Source organism: Passer domesticus, chromosome 11 (genome assembly GCF_036417665.1).
Source record: "Passer domesticus isolate bPasDom1 chromosome 11, bPasDom1.hap1, whole genome shotgun sequence".
Taxonomy (NCBI): domain Eukaryota; kingdom Metazoa; phylum Chordata; class Aves; order Passeriformes; family Passeridae; genus Passer; species Passer domesticus.
In genome coordinates, this window is record NC_087484.1 from 15185874 (window position 1) to 15198879 (window position 13006).

At 37.4% G+C, this 13006-nt stretch overlaps 1 long non-coding RNA gene across 1 annotated transcript in view; it reads right to left on the reverse strand.

The window, feature by feature from the left end:
* The window catches only part of LOC135278953 (uncharacterized), a 188174-nt gene that overhangs the window by 36621 nt on the left and 138547 nt on the right, over nucleotides 1-13006 (reverse strand). Inside the window, exons 10-12 of the long non-coding RNA XR_010346330.1 lie at nucleotides 7960-8061; nucleotides 5374-5449; nucleotides 4269-4396 (exon numbers count right to left, since the gene is read on the reverse strand). This is a non-coding gene — a long non-coding RNA (uncharacterized LOC135278953). The remainder of the gene's footprint in view (nucleotides 1-4268; nucleotides 4397-5373; nucleotides 5450-7959; nucleotides 8062-13006) is intronic.

The window sequence follows — 13006 nt, forward strand, 5'->3', positions numbered from 1 at the left end:
GCACTTGTTCACAATTGACCCAGAAAAATCTTTTAAGGAGTTTTCAGTTTCCTGAGTGTTTGTCCAGCCACTCTTCAGATGGTTGGCTCATTGGCCTATATTGTTACTTTTATGGGCTTAGGTGGATGTACAGCTATTTTTGCCCAAGTGGACAGCTTATGTGTTTAAGGCAGACAATGAGCTACGTTTCTATCCCTTGGTTTCCTGAGGCCAAGGAAATAGGTTAATAGGATACAAATACGCATGGGGCATAGGATAAGGACTATTTTTACTTGCAGTCTGCCATATTATTAACACATTTTAAACACAGAAACACTGATCCAATTTTGATTTGACACACAAGACGGCTTGGAAATTATTTTAAATTGTTGATGTTACTATTTTTTCCCTTTTTTCAGCTGTATTTTGTTTAAGTAGAAGTGGTAGTTCTGGTGAAGTAGAGAGGCTCAGTACACATTCTTTTAAAATATAAAAAAACCCCCATTTTGTGTGTCCTATCAATAGTGGAAAATAAGAGTTTGAAAACAAATGCAGCATAATATAACCAGAAGGTGATTATTCCATCTCTAGTTCTCTAAAATAAAATAAAATCCTACCTATTCTTTGTAACACAAAAGGTTCTGAATGCTTTTGTATTACATTATTTCTTGCAAAAAATTGCAATTTTAGAGTTTATTATAAAATTGGTTGATTTGTTTTTTTGGGTCTTTGCTATTTGGGATTTCCCCCCCCCCCCCAGAAATGCAGACATTGCACATTAAAACAAAAAACTTTTAATATAAAAAGGTTTATTCAGCACACATTTTTCTTCCTGCTGTCAGCTAGAATTGACTGTCACAGGAAAGCATCAAGTAGAAAATGTGCTCTATACAGACTTCTAAATTTGGAAAATCTGTATCCTTCCTTCAGCACAGGGCTGAGTCTTACTAATTCAGAGAGGAAGGTATCATGACAGCTCTGCATGCTCTCCTGAAACAGCCTGTTCTCTCATCCTCTTCACACACACTTGGGACATTCTTACCTGAGATAGCCTTGTGTTTGTCATTCCATCTCCTCTGGACTCTCAAGAGCCTATTACTCATTTAATAGACAGGGATCAGTGGGCTTTGTATGAAATGGCAGCAACAGCAGATTAATTAAAATATTCATTCTTTGAGTGGAATTAAGAGCGTGATGTCCTTCACTGCTAAATGCTGGTCATGTCAGGGGCAACGTCCATTTCTGTACCTCTGCTGTAAGATACAGGGCCTTCAGTCATCCCCATCCCTTCCCCTCCTGCTGCACAGAAAAGTGATTATCCACAAAATCTAAAATCTGGATATGAAATAACTCAGAAGTACTGCACTGAGTGGTGGTTAGTGCTGCTGCAGCCTCTGCCCAAGGCATTGCCACCATCAACATGTGCTGAATGTCACAGTTGTCAAGTGCTCCACCTAGAATCCTCTTGTTCTGAGGCACTGCATGCAAATCTCTACAGTGATACCCCAGCTGGTGCAGAAAAAGCCTTGACACTGTGCTAGCCCTGTTCTACACAAAACACTGGGCTTTTATTTATCACCACTTCTAATGACAAATCCAGAACCTTCACAGGCCATGATGGAAAAAGTTAACTTTACCCCAACCACTCCCAGTACACTCAAGCTGTGTGGCTTTTGTAATGGCTGCTCAGTCATTTCTCTGTTTAGAGGAAGGCCAGAATCACTTCTTCTGCTATAGCTATGTATACACACACACACACATATATATGTATGTATAAATCCTTTTCAATAAATTCAGACCACTGCTATGGCTCAATTTCAAAGCCAAAGAGTAAGTGGAGTTAATTTTCTCTAGGGACATAAAAGTATTAATAGTTTATAAGCAGAGGCTTCCCCAGAACATCTTCCAGAGCAGGAATGTGAAGGATAAAGTGAACAATAGTTGCAGTTGGATGAACTAATGTAGATTAGCTACCTGAAGTTTTCAGAAAAAAATGAATTAAGGAAGACAAGCTGCTATCCCACACCAGGAGACTTCCAAGGGGAAATTTTTGCACAAACAGATTTGTGCAATCATAGGAGCCCCCATCTGTTTTTGTCCTTCTGCACCTCTACTGACACCCTCCAGCCCCCTTGGATCACTGGTTTATTTCCAGCATCCTGACCTTTTGAGCCCACTTTTGCCCTTTACTTTTTTCCCTGTCTTTGGACCACTATTGCTCCCCACCTCCAATCAACCTCAATTTTATTCTGGGACTCCAATGACCTTTGGGTCTACGAAACCCTTTAATCTCTACTTTTTCTAGCCTCACACTAACTTTCAGCCTGCCACCCCTTTCACCTGCTACATATTTTCTGGTCTTGTCTCTCCCTCCAAAGCCTCTCCTTTATTTTGGGTCTCCTTTCAGACCTTTTCCCTTTGCCAGCACAAGATGCCAACAATTTGAAAGTGGAACACAGGCCTTTTTTCTGTTTTTGAGCACTAATCTGTAGAGCCAAGGACAATTGCAGTCCACTTTAAAAAATGGTTTGTGCTCCCAAGATTGGTGAAAAAGGCAGATAGCAGTTATAAACTGGATTTCTCATTTCACTGCTCTCTCAGAAGAGTCAGAAAACAGTTTGTCTCTCTAGGTCAAATTCTGCTGTTCTGAACTACGAATTTGTGTTTATTTCAATGTGAAGGCTATGTACTTAAGACTGTAATATTTAGCCTTATTGTTATCTACTTTTCTCTTTTCCCTGAGCTGTGAAATTTTTGTTGGTATTAATTTGCTGAGGAATCACTACACCAATTTGTAATATATAAATCTTGAAAGTTTTGATGAAGGAAATTTTAATAACTAATTTTACACCACTGGAGCCAAAGGAAATTTTGTTATTAATATCAACCAGTGCAAGAGCAAGGCAAAAGTTTTCTTTGAGGCATGCAAGCCTTTGAGAAATACTTCAGATAAAACACCAGAGACATGCTTTCTCCCTTAAAGATTTTTGAATGGCTAGCACTTACTAGAAATGTTTGACTGGGTTGGAAGTATTTGATCATTGCCCCAGCTTTTATCAAAGGTTTATGACTTGAGAGAAAGAACTTTTCTTCTAATTTATCCATTTTTTCCCACTGACAAGCGGGAGAACTTAGTGCACTGATATTTCTAATAGCCCTGCAAAATTTGCTGTGTGTAATGTCCCAGCACCCTCTCTCTATGAAAGAAGCTTGAGCAGAAAAGACAGGAGCTGGCAAGGAGTGTAACAGGGACCTTTCCCCCGTTGCTTCATCCACTTCCCCAACAGCAGGGACTCTCACATGCCACTACTCTTCAAACATATTCTTTAAAGATTTTGAGCCATTTTTCACTGCAAATAGACAGAAACCATCAAGCAGAGAGGTCTAAGTGCTTGAGAGACTCATCACAGCCCCATCAGACCCTGCTGACACCACTGAAAGACCCCCAGACTCCACCTTGCATGCTGTAAATTTAATGCCCATGAGGCAGAAGCACAGAGAAAGTCCCAGCCTCTCTTTAAAAGCACCAAGGTTACTGTTCACTCATTTGTTTGGCATTTTGTGGGAGTTCGCTGGCCTCTCTCAGCACTGCAATTATCTCATCAGATATTTTGGGTCATAGTGGCTGCTTTTCTTCAAAATCTGGAAGGTGTTTATCACAGCAAGAGCCTGGCACTCAGGTAGGCAAAAACTGTGTTGAGAAGGGTGACCAGACCCCCGAGGAAAGGTGCTACAAACAAACAAATTCTAGGTGAAATATTAGCCTGTTATTTTTACCCTGCTGAATTCAGAGTGAAATGTATCCTTAATTTAGACTTGATATTAAAGGTAAATATTTATGTCTGTTGATGGAGGCACAGATGAAATCTCCATTAAAATCTGTAATAGGATGTTATGCCTGGAAAAGAAGATGGCATGGGTGCAGTAATGGCACACCAAGGAATTCAGCTACACAAACTGTAACATTTGGAAATGACAAAGCATGCTGTAAATATCTTGATATGAAGAAAGCGTCCCTTTTTAATGGAAAAACAGAATGTAATACTCTACTGGAATATTGTGTTGGTGTTAATGTAAGTAGTTTTTTTACCTAAACCTCCATTATTATCAGAATTCATCATATGCTTTTTTCCTTATTTACTGTAGTAAACTAAACAGGATCAATATGTAGGAATAAATCCACATCTCATTTTCTGCTGAGGGCAGCTGTGAATTAAGGAAAGATTGGCTATAAGAAATACTAATCTTGATGCAGAAAGGCAAGGAAACTTTAAACTCTGCTGGCTCACCTTTTTTTCTAGCCTGATATATACACACACATATATATATATATATATGTATCATTCTTCAGTTGCCTTTAGATTTCTGCTTCCAGTGTAAGATCTTTTTCCATGCTGTATCTTTCTTGCCTCTCAGTCTGGATGTCATAGAAAAAAAATACAATGAATAATAGCAATTTTGGTAGGGATATTAAGTTCTATTCCTCACCCATAAGCCAATCTCTAATATTACAGACAAATGATATAATGGGAGAAATGAAATCTTTTATCTGCAGAAAAAAAAATCTTCTCTAAGAGTCACTATGAATTACTTTTTTCTGAGAGTGACCAAGTAGGGCTAAAGCATCCCAGCAAAAGAAACAAAAGGCAATGGACACAAACTGAACACAGGAAGTTCCAATATGAGGAAAAGCCTCTTTGCTCTGAGGGTGACAGAGCACTAGGACAGGCTGCCCAGGGGGACTGTGGAGTCCCCTTCTCTGGAGATACTCCAAAGCTGCCAGATGTGGTTCTGTGTAAACTGCTCCAGGTGAACCTGCTGTAGCAGGGGGCTGGGCTGGCAGAGCTCCAGAGGTCCCTCTGCAGCCAGTCTGTGCCTTTGTGACTCTGGGATCTCTACTTTTATCAACTACAGCCACGTGTTTCTATCATAGTCCTGATTGGTTGGCCAATGGCACAAATTTATGAGACAAAGATAGAGACAACAGAAAAGCAGGCAAAGAAAGACCAACAAAAAGATTCTGCCAGTTTCACAAGTTAAAAAATAAAAACCTTTTTAGGAAGCTTCACCTTACAGATAGGGAAATGGAAGCAGAGCATTCAGTTAGGTGTAAATATTACCTTCTACCCAGTAATTGCTGGTAAGGCTTCAAATGTTCTGCAATCAGCCACAGCCTCAGCATTAATTTGAGTGACTCACCTGTAAAGTGCAGTAGTTTGCACTGGCATTAACACTGTCATGTTTCATGTGAGCCAAATGCAGGCCTCTAAACTTTTTCTGCTACTCAGCTTCTATCAAATCCAGTTTTTTCAACTCAGTAAAAACCAACCCCCCCTGCCCCCAATTCTTAGTTTTAAATTATTAATATAAGTTTTGAGATATAAAAATGGTTACCTCATGCTTTGGATCAGGTCAGAAACATTTTCACAGAATTGTCTCCTATCTTCAACTGTTCCATTCTGCAAAAGAGCTGAGTGTTGCCAGAGAAGAAGCATTAGAAAATAATTTACAAAGAATGACTAGGAGAGCACATTCAGTGAGTCTTCTGCCCAGCTTTTACTCATCTAATACCCAGTCTTTGTCAGATCCCACTGAAACTCACTGGGATTACCAATGGGGTCAGTGTAATTGAAGTCTATTACAAATTTAATACTCCTTTTTTTTGTTTATGAAAACACATACAGCTATTACATGTTTTGCCTAAAGCATCAATAATGCAGATAGTATTTCAATAACTAAAAATTAATTATTCCAATATTAAGAAGTAAAAATGCTGGTTTGCCAAATTTTGTACATTATCCTTTTTTTTCTGTAATAATATAATGAGAAAAGTTTATTTAAGTGAAATGAGAGCTTTGGAAGATTTAAAGATTCTTAGTAGACAAGCAAAATTGCACAGAATGATCACCCCATAGTGTAATTATTCAAAAAATACAATTAAAAGACAGCACTGAGCACTTTCACAGTGCCCAAGGAGACTCGAATATGTGCTTTTGGAACTGCTGGGTCAAAAGAGTATTGTTATCCTCAGCAGTTACTGGAGGCAATAATTTAATCTCTTTAATAAATTTCTTAATGGTCTAAAACACTCTGTCAATGGAGTTTTCGTGTGTCAAAGTGATAAAAGTCAAATTTTCCATTGTCTTTTAGTACTGTAAACTAGAAGTTAAGGATCTGGAAGATATCCTAATTTAAGAAGCTAATTTCAAGGGAATTAAAGAATTAGCCAAAATTATTAAACATATTATGGTATAACAGAAGCCTGGAAACTCAGAAAAATTCTATATTCAAATCCCTACTTGCAATCACAAAGGCATGAAGCACTTTCCTTTGCTAATAATGAATATAAATGCTTTGGAGATCATTATACATTCTTGAAATTTTTAGACATTCACTTTAAGCCCTTAGAAGAAGATCTTTATCTTTAATGTTCATAGGAATGAAGAACTGAAGGTCCATGCCTGTCAAAAAAAGGATGGAAATTAAATTATCATTCCCTGTAACTGCACCTACTTTCCTTGTTCTTTAGATTCTTAAATATGGTTCCTGTTCATTTGAGACTCTCAAATAAAGTGTTAGTGATTTTGACCTTTTATGGAAATGAATAACTAACTCATAAATAATCACCAAGCTATTTATTTGAACAAGTTTCAGGCAATGAGCTCATAGGGAACCATTCCCTTCCTTGACCTTCTATTCAACAGTTAACCTGAACAGATCAAATTTTGGATGACTGAAACGCTAATCAAAAATAAAATTAACCTCCAGATCCAGTTATAAAACTATAGATTAAACAGTTAGTGGGATTCATCAAATACTACCCCAGTGACTATTACACATTAAAACTTCTACAGAGACTGATGGATAAAATTCAGCCATTTATTTATGCAGTTTCTCATCCAGAAGCTCTGTATCAAAAGCCCTTTGGGGAGAAAACTATCTAGGACATCTCAATTAAAGAATCTGTCTTACTGCTGTCATACAGAAACTTGGAGAAATGTTAGAGATTTCTTTTATTTATTTTTCTTTTTTTTTAAGCAGACCTTTTATTTTAGTACAACCCTTCTGACAGCCTCAGCCCCCTCAGTCTGACCTGCAGCTTGGGAAGGTGGCATGATGGGCTAAACTGTGGGGCTAAACTGCAGTGGAATGAGAGACAAATGGTGTTCTGAAAAGATGGGGGAAAAATGTTTAAATCCTCATCCTCTAGCTTTCCTGCATTTTAGTTGTGCCAGAGTTACCACACAATCAGCTTTTATGTGCCAATTCACAATTTTCACTTCATCCCCATCCTTAGCATTACCATGGATAACATATATCAAACCAAAACCAGAAATGGACTCTCCATTTATTTCAGCTCTCAGGCAGGTGGGGTTGAGTTCAAATACAATAAGTAACATTTATTTCTTTCTTGTGAAATTCAAAGATTTGCAAGACACGCCCATCACCTTTCCTCCAGCCTTCAACATACACAGGCATTTAAAAAATAGTATCAGCTAAATCTGTCTTGCTGTTAAACAGCTCCATCCACACCAGCTCACTTCCACAAACTCCATTCACTTCCATTCCCTACTGGGACCAGTTGCTATATGCTGAGTGGGTCTTACAAAAATCCTTCATGGGTTCTGGTTCAAACATCCCTCCCACCCAAAACCACCCAGTGATCTCTCCATTCTAATTTATTTTTTTTTTTAATGCAACTATTTTTATACAGGAAAAATTGGTATAATGAGAAACTTGAGTGAGGCAGTGGCGGATTGTAAATCTTCAGAGAACACTGATTATATTCCACACATCTACACTCAATCAACTGCCACTATAAAGAAAACATTTTCCAGTCACTGAAAGTAAGAGTGGAACTACATTGTGGTCCAACCTTTACAGAATTTATCTACAGTTTACAGGTATGAGATGAGTAGAGAGCTACTGACATAGTAAAAATGTCTAAAAACATAATTTAATTGTAAGAAAAATACTTACATGAAAAGCAGCAGCAGCACAAGCTCTGAAGATTTTTTCCTTATACTGGAGATTACATATCTTTTATCATTTTACCTTCAGAGAAAGCTGACATAAAAATCCCTAGAATATGGAATATTATAGTTCAGTACATCTGTCCAGTCACCATGCCAATTTACATTTTTTGTTATTTCCTACTTTTTATAATATTTTATTTTCATTACCAATAATGGTCATCAAAACTGAACAAATTCTCAGACTTTTCATCCCCAGATGAAATGGGAAAGAAGAAAAATACAACAGAAACTGTAACTAAATATGAACCATGCAGAACTAAGACAATGAGGTCGGCCAGCTTCTAAAACTTAAGTTTTATTGCTAATTTAATTTTAGCTTTTCCTTCAATAGCTATACGTAAAAAAGAAATAAACTTATCTGGTATTTAAACATAAGAAAAGATTCTGAGTTTTGAAGTTCCATTGCTTCAGTGAGCAAGATTAGACTGAGATCATTAAATGTGCAATTTGCCACAACTACTGTGAGGAATGACAGTATTTTGAAATTAGCATCTGAAGTGGTTCCCAATATTGCAACCTTGCTTCTCAGTAGGTAAGAATGTAATACTTACTTCTCCCCTCTACTTACTTATTTCTGTTCACTTAATGTTAAAAAAAAGCCAAGCCCAAAATAAAATCCAAAACAAAGGCAAAAATTCTAATGGCTGAATACTCTCTTGGCATTTTGCTGTAAAATGTCAATGTGAGACATTAAAAATTTTACAGATCAAAAGGCATTTTAGTAACTTTCTTTATAGTTTGAAAATTAAAGTAAGTAGAAAAGACTGATATTTCCTATGAAAACAGAAAAGGTTTCAAACCATTTTGAACAGATAACACTCAAAGCAGAGGTTTAATTTTAGCAATTCACATAATTGTGGTAAACATGCACAATGCTCTGCAAAAAGTATTTAGTATGAACATTCTTCCTTTAGAAATCACTAAAATAAACTGTATCTTTGTTCCTTCATATTATCTGTCTTTTCAAAGTAAAGTATCACCAAACTTTTCCTCTGAGGACATGAGGTTCAGCACCTACCTTTTGTTAAATCTCTTGAAACCAACTCTGAGACAAAAGCCATACACTGCTGCATGTGTTTACAGAGATTTAATTCCCAGAAGTGTCATGAGTTACATCAGCATAATTGAAGCTACTTATCAGCATATCCTAAATAAACAGGTTTGTTATATTTTAAAGAGTTTAATATCATACAGGCTGTGCTTAATGAAATAAATCAGAAGGTAATGCTTATGGTTGTGTTCGAGGGTGCCAGGACGTGGGAAGAGACAAAAATCTTGACTCCATATTTCAGAAGGCTGATTTATTATATTATGATATATATTATATTAAAATGCTATGTTAAAACCATGCTAAAATAATAGAAAGAAATGGATCCATCAGAAGGCTAGAAAGGACAGGAGAGGAATGATAACAAAAGCTCATTACTCTCAGAGTCCAACACAGCTGCATCTTTGATTGGTTATTAAGTAGAAACAACTCACATGAACCAATCCAAGGTGCACCTGTTGGTAAACAATGTCCAGACCACATTCCACAGCCATCAGATAGCTAATTGTTTACATTTCTTTTCCGAGGTTTCTCAGCTAGAATAGGAGAAAAATCCTAGCAAAGGATTTTTCATAAAATATCGTGGCTACAAATGCCAAAAGTACTAACATTATTGGAAAACCTAGACTTCCAGCAGAGTTAGAAAAGTGCCTATGTGAAAGCTACTTATAACCTGAGACTCAGCTTCTGTTGGGAGCTCTTCCAGGGCTGTCCTGGGCCCAGGGCTGCTCCCAGCTCTGCAGGCAGCAGATCCAAGCCCTGGTGCCAGGCTGTGCAGCTGCAGAGCTGTCAGGGTCGGCTCTGTGGCAGCCTTGGAGCTCATGGCCTGTTGCCACTGATGTCCCCACGTATCCACCTCCTCAGCTGCAGAGCATGAGGAACACCCTAGCTAAAGGTGTAATTTACAATACAGCAGCAGTGAAATAGTGACTACAACATAAAAGGCCACCGACTTCCACATCAATTGTAATAAATGAGATAGACTCTGCAGACAGGTACTGACATGGCAAGCAGCTGACCAGTTGGCTGGGTTGAGTGAAAAACCCTTCTGTCCCAGAGCTATAAGTGATTGCTGCCCATCCTGCTCCAGCAGTTTAAAATCCAGTAGAAATTGTTAAACAAGATACGCTAAACACTTAAAAAAATCCTAGAGAAATGTCAGATATAATTATTTTATTTCAATGGAAGAGGAGCAGACAAGTTGGAACAGTGGATTGCCATCACGAATCTGTGTAGGAGCTCCCCAAGTGGAAAAAGCTCACAGCCCCCTGGACCAAACCTATTAGTTGTGTTTCATTCCAAGTGAGCATCAGACTCATGGGAACCCCCAAATCCAGAAAGGGAAATAAGGAGAGAGGCAGGCTCACTCCAAATGGCTTGGTTATTATTCAGATAAGCTGTGTTTATTTTCCCTCTGTACTTTACAGCTCAGATATAAACCAGAGCTGCTGCTGAGCAGGGCTCTTGTCACAGCATCCTCCCTAGCTCTGTTTCCATTTTCTGTATCTATTTACAGCGTGCATTAAAATAACTCAAGTTCATTTGCAGCATCAGCCCTGATTTCTAACTACTGTTATTTTCATATCTAAAAATAATTCAAGTTTATTTATGGCACTGTTTTGACTACCCAACTGCTGATGTCAACCAACATCATAGAAAGAGAATCAATGACCAGGCTTAGATTATTTTCAACCGCAGACAAGAAAATTTGAAAAGATTGATGATAAATCAAGATGATTCTGCAAGAGAGCCTCTGGAATGTACTGGCATTTCAATTTTATTAAGAAATAATAAACAGCCTCCAGCAATAATATGTTTTCACAAGACAGTTGTGCTCTAGCAAGTATGTGTGTGCCAATGATAAGAGTTATTTCCATACTTTTCTTTGGATGTGAAGCATTCAGGCCTTGCACTTGCACCGTTGAAATGGCACAGATATAGAAAGTGATGCTGCCATTCCAGCATCCCAGACTACACAAAGAATAGGTTTGTCCTATGTCTTCAGCATTTCTGTGACCATCAGAAACTGTATGAATTTAAATTATATTTTAGGATACAGAATTGTTTCAAGAATTCAGTAGCTGCATTTGGAAACTGCATCTGGAAATAAATTCTAGTATAATTTTCTATGAAAAGTACTTTTCATTCCATTTTTTAAATCCTTATAATTTTCATTTTTAATAGCTTAGTTTTAGTGTGGAATTTTTGTCTTTCTGTGTCATAGCTGGAACAGCAGACCTTTCTTACAACTACATCAGTGAATTGTGGCTGATTCATCTCTGACTCATTTTGCTAAAGTTCTTAAATATATCCATTTTCTGGTCTCACTTCAAGTAATTTATTTTAGGTTTAGGTTTTGGGGTTTTTTTTCCACATAGGTAGAAATCCCTTTTCTAAATGCATTGTACAATTTAGGCTAAAAATAAAATACAATCAAATTTAGCTGCTCAGTTCATTTTGAGAGTCTGAGTTAAGCCAAATGTTGGGCTTGTCTACGTCTGTAAGAACAAAGCCAAGATGCTTGTCCTACAACAGTGGATTCCATTTGTGCAGTACCTTCATGGTCCACTATACTCTCCTGAAACTTTTCAATTGTTTTTACTATGAAAGGTCAGAAAGTCTCAGCACTGACCTTTGAAACAGCTTTTTTGGAAAGAGTTAAATTTTGAGCTAGGTTGGAAATACTGCTGTTTTCATTATTTAAAATGAGAAAAACTGAAGGCATGACCTGAATCAGAGTCACAATAGTTCTAGACAAGAAAGAAAACTGGATCCTCCATCGTATGAAAACATTTAGAATTGATGTTCAGTTCCTTTGTGTCATCTTCTTGCAACAGTCTGTCTGGTAAAGTAAAAAAGCTCCTTCATTGCTGATTTTATAGTGCTATTTTATATTGAAGATAATGCCATAAAAAGCTTATAGAAAAGTTTGTATTAGTTCTGCAAAACGGAATCTGTCTCTACTATCAGATTTTTAAATACTAATGGAAAACTTTTCAGCCAAAGGAACCCCAAATATCTCTGAGGGAAAAAAAGGTTCTAATGTGAGATGTTTGCCAAGGATGATGTTTTCACAAGGACCCACAAAAGGATATTGAACGCCACTGAATTTATGGGATTTTTTTTTTTTGCTATTAAGAAGTCATCATTTATTCACATTTACACATCGATGAATGATCTTTAGCTACCAAAATAATCTTGATATGGATATGAGTGAGCTAAAGAAGCATTAATGCGTATTAAAGGTAACACTAATTGAACATACAAGAAATGCTCATATCAGTGAGAAATCCTTTAATAGTACTGCAAAAGCTTAATCCTTAAGGAGGAATGAAAGGGTATGGCAAGGCTTATCTCCAATTTGAAATGGATTTGCTAACTTCAACTCAATGCTCTCAAACAGTGTAGAGTAACAGAAAGGGGATCCACAGATTTGTCATTCATCAAGTCTTTCTACAAGCCTGATTTTTTTTATGACTAAAAATCTGCTATTAACTCACTTTCAATTGACTAATTCTAAAGGAGCAGAGCAATTTACATGAAAATACTAATTTTAAACATGCTTTTAATGAAATGCTTATTAAGGGCAAACACTATAATTTGAAGAGTAAAATATGTTATTTCATTGTAATACATTTAATTTTATGCTGTTCAGAATCATGCTTTTAAAACTTCTCCCACAAATGTGCATTAGCTGCACTGAATTTCAGAGACACATTGTTTTCTTTTTCCTTGTGAGGACATAAACAACCTCTGCCTGCTTCTATCCAGCACATTCTTTGTTATGTGCCACTCAGAGGAGCCAAAGCCTTCAGCACCATCAGCTGCTCCTCTGGACACAGGTGCCTTGGGCTTTGCAGGTGTCCTGGCAGCTGCAGGGCACACAGGGCTGCCAAGGGCAGAGCTGCAGTGCTGGCACTGCTGCCACACCTCACAGCTCCCT